Source organism: Phodopus roborovskii, unplaced genomic scaffold (assembly GCF_943737965.1).
Source record: "Phodopus roborovskii unplaced genomic scaffold, PHOROB, whole genome shotgun sequence".
Classification (NCBI taxonomy): domain Eukaryota; kingdom Metazoa; phylum Chordata; class Mammalia; order Rodentia; family Cricetidae; genus Phodopus; species Phodopus roborovskii.
Window position 1 is genome coordinate 19891189 of NW_026125397.1, and position 4503 is coordinate 19895691.

General features: G+C 39.5%; 1 pseudogene; it reads right to left on the reverse strand.

Moving 5' to 3' along the window:
- Positions 1-3568: 3568 nt before the first annotated feature.
- LOC127215229 (ubiquitin-conjugating enzyme E2 E3-like) lies at positions 3569-4197 on the reverse strand (annotated as a pseudogene).
- Between the last annotated feature and the right edge of the window lie 306 nt (positions 4198-4503).

A 4503-nucleotide genomic window follows, 5' to 3' on the forward strand; every position in this document is an offset into this window, starting at 1 on the left:
TTACTAGATGCTGAAAAAGCCTTTGACAAAATTCAACACCTTTATGACAGAGGCCTTGAAAAGAATAGTGATACAAAGGACTCACCTAAAAATAATAAAGGCAATATACAGTGACCTAATATCCAACATCAAAATAAATGCAGCTCAATGCAATCCCACTGAAATCAGGTACAAGACAAGGCTGTCCACTCTCTCCATATCTATTCAACAGTACTCAAAGTTCTACCTAATTTCTACCTATAGCAATGAGACAACAAAAGGAAATCAAAGGGATACAAATTGGAAAAGAAGAATACAAACTCTCATTATTTTCTGATGATATGATAGTTTACATAAGTAACCCCCAAAATTCTATCAGAGAACTTGTACAACTGATAAACACCTTAAATAATGTAGCAGGTAACAAGATTAACTAAAAAAAAAAAAATCAATAGCCCCCCTATATATAGATAACAAATGGGCTGAGAAGGAAATTAGAGAAAGATCATCCTCCACAAATATCATAAAATACCTTGGGATAACTCTAAGCAAACAAGTGACAGACCTTTATGACAAGAACTTCAAGTCTTTAAAGTAAAAAAATTAAAGAAGATATCAGAAAATGTAAAGATCTCCTATGCTATTGCATGGATAGGATCAACATAGTGAAAATGGCAATCCTACTAAAAGCAGTCTACAGATTCAATGGAATCCCCTTTGAAATCCCAGCACAATTTTTCACAAAATTTGAATGAGCAATATTCATATGGGAAAACAAAAAACCCAGGATAACCAAAACTATCCCCTACAATAAAGGATCATCTGGGGGCATCACCATCGCTGACTTCAAGCTTAACTATAGGGCTATGGTAATGAGGGCAGCCTGGTATTGACATAAAAACAGACAGTTGGACCACTAGAATCAAATAGAAGACACTGATATCAACCCATACACCTGTGAACATCTAAATTTTGGCAAAGAAGCTAAAAATAAAATATATTCAACAAATGGTGCTGGTATAATTAGATGTCAACATAGAAGAATGCAATTAGATCCATAGCTTTCACCATGCACAAAACTGAAGTTCAAATGGATCAAATACCTAATATAAATCCATCCATACTGAACCTCATATAAGAGAAAGTGGGAACTGCATTTGAACGCATAGTCACAGGAGACCTCTTCCTAAATAAAACATCAGGAACACAGACTCTAAGAACAGCAATTAATAAATGGGACCTCCTGAAACTGAGAAGATTCTGGAAAGCAAAGAACACAGCCAACAAGACAAAAATGGCAGTCCATAGAATGGGAAAAGATCTTCACCTACCCCGCATCTGATAAAGAGCTGATTTTCAAAATATACAAAGAACTCAATAAATTAGACATTAAACTACCAAATAATCCAATCAAAAATGGGATACAGATCTAAACAGAGAACTCTCAACAGAACAATTTCAAATGGTGGATGACACTTAGGGGAATGCTCAACATTCTTAGTCATCAAGGAAATGCAAATCAAAACCACTCTGAGATACCATCTTACACGAATCAGAATGTCTAAAATAAAAAAAAAAAAAATGGCAGCTTATGTAGGAGAGAATGTGGAGAAAGGGAAACATTCCTCCATTGCTGGTGGGAATACAAACTTGTACAGCCACTGTGAAAATCAGTATAGAGATTTCTCAGAAAATTAGGGACCAACCTACCTCAAGTCCCTGCAATACCACTGTTGGGCATATATCCAAAGGAGGCATATTCACATGACAAAGACATTTGCTCAACTATGTTCATAGAAGCATTACTTGTAATAGCCATATCTTGGAAACAACCTAGATGCCCCTCCCCTGAAGAATGGATAAAGAGAATGTGGTATATTTACACAATGGGGTACTACTCACGGATAAAAACAATGACATCTTAAAATTCACAGGCAAATGGAATGGATAGAACTAGTAAAAATCATCCTGAGTGAGGTAACTCTGTTATGAGCAGTTTTACTGCCAGCCTGGTCCCACTGCTGTATCAGGCCCAAATAACACAGAGAGATGCTGTATTAGATATAAAGCTGTTGTCCAGTTACTAGTGTTTCTTATTGCCTAGCTCTGCCTTAAATATTAAACCATTTCTATTCATCTAAATGTTTCCACGTTGTCTTATCTTACTGGAAAGAGGGTCCAGGCCTCTTCTCTATAGTCCCTACATCTTGACCCTAATTTACTACATCTTTCAGAACCCTCCTTGTCTCCTAGTCCTGCCTTTCTCTTTCCTATTGTCCAACAGTTCTTTATTCATTGACCAATGAAAGAAACATATTTATAGAATGACAACTCCCATCAGAACTCAAAACCAGAAAGACAATTATAGTATGTACTCAGTCATAAGTGGATACCAGACATAAAGCAAAAGATACCTACCCTACAGTCTACAACCCTAGGAAAAGCTAGAACCTTCTTTCAGAAACAGATGGAAGCAGATGCAGAAATCCACAACTAACCAATGGGCCAAGCTCCTGGAATAGAATCGAAATGAGGAAGGAGTGATAATATGAAGAAAGGAGTCAAGAACATGCCGGGGAAACACACACAATCAGTTGGTCTGTGCTAGTGAGAAATCCCTGACTCCATTCTGACAAATGGGGAACCTGCATAAGACTGAACTAGTCTCCCTAATATAGGTGACAATGGTGTGCCTGGGACAATATATGAGGCCAATGGCAGTGGGTCCACATTCTAACACTAATGCACAAACTGACTTAGTTGAGCTCATTCTACATGGAGAGATACTATGCTAAGCCTAGACACAGGAGTGTGGGAGTTGGAGAAGTGCCTCAACGAGATGATGGGACAGACTTCCCAGGGGAGGCCTAACCCTCTCCAAGGAGCAGACAGGGGGTAGGGGCAGCAGGAGGAGAGGAGGGAAGAGGAACTGGGATTTGAATACAAAAATAAATAAAAAAAAAAAAAACAAAAAGCAAAAACAAACAAAAAACCCTTCAGCCTTTTTAGTTACTTCCTTGAGATTTTTTTCCCTTCAGGAGCATGTTTATTGTTTTTGAGATGATACATCAGTGCTCTCTGAGCTACAAAGGGTAAAAGGAAATCCTCTCATTACAAACTGACAAAGGTAAAACATATAACATTTTCACAACAGCATGAACCACATACTCAGAAATAGATCTGGGCTTAAGTGACATAATTCCTAGTCGCCTACAGCTGCTTTATAACTTCATACAGATAATGAATTAGGCTAAAATGCACTATAATATTTGGTAGACTTCAGGACCCTAGTACATCGCAAAATGCATTTTGATATACCAAAGAAGCAAGACTTGCAAGTAGTCATTTTAAACGTAACTAGTCTACAGGCACAAAGTTCTACTCTTGATGGCATTTACCTTTGTGTGTGTGTGTGTGTGTGTGTGTGTGTGTGTGTGTGTGTGTGTGTGTGTCTCCTAGTCTCCAAAGGATAAAGGCAGAGAGTAGAATAAGCATACCATATACACAGAAGTCCGTATTGAAAAGGCTGTACAGATCTGCAGCACAGTGTGCTCCTTCACACTGCCTACAACCATGAGAATTATGTCGTCTATCTCTTGATGAACTGTCTGGCTACCCTGTCATGCTCTGCTGTGTTGGTCCAATACTGAGTTGCTATGCTTCCAACCAGAGGATCCGCTGGGTTGCCGTCTGTCAAAAGAGAACAAATTGAGAGCAAAGCCTTTGAAATAGTCAAAGCAGGACTCCAGTTGTCTTTTGGAATATCCAGGTAGATGATTCCCTGACTGTGGATGTTGCAGTGATAGATTCTGGTTCAGAAGGTAACCTTTGGTGGCTTAAATCGATAATCTGAAGAAAATGTTTTGAGATCCAGAAAAAAAACTAAAACAATCAATCAAACAAACAAACAAAAACCCCACCACCTTCATAGACAGAACCTGGTGGACCAAGTATAGTTTCCCTCCATTCATAAATGCTATCTCCTAAATTTAGAGCCAGCACTGCATTGGGAAGAGGATCAAGGGTGATTTCAGCTAGCTCCTTCTGAACTCTTTTAGCACTAGTGGAAAACATAGCGGTCACTTTGCTACATAGTTTGGTGCTCTTCTGCTGGTTGTTCCTGCGGCTCTGAGCTGCAGGGTCTCGCTGGTCCTCATCTGAACTCCCGCTGCTGGTGCTTGGACACTCATCATCCGACCTTTGCCTGTCACTGGTCATGTTGGTGAAGTTATCTCTAGGAAAACTTCCTGTTAGCCACCCATGTGCTTATTTATGGTGGCTGGTCCTCTTGCGTGCAATAAAAGCCTTTGAACACAACACTCAAAATTAAAAACAAAACAAAACAAACAAACAAACAACAAAAAAAAAATCAACTGGCAGCCACCCCACCGCTGGCCCCACAGCCAGTGGTGAGGATTCACCTGGCCACGCTTGGAGCTGCCATCTGAACTGCACCTTCCTCAAAGTTCCGGGTGCCACCGACGTCCCTCGCTCAATTTCTTCACCGACCAACATTTTGATTTT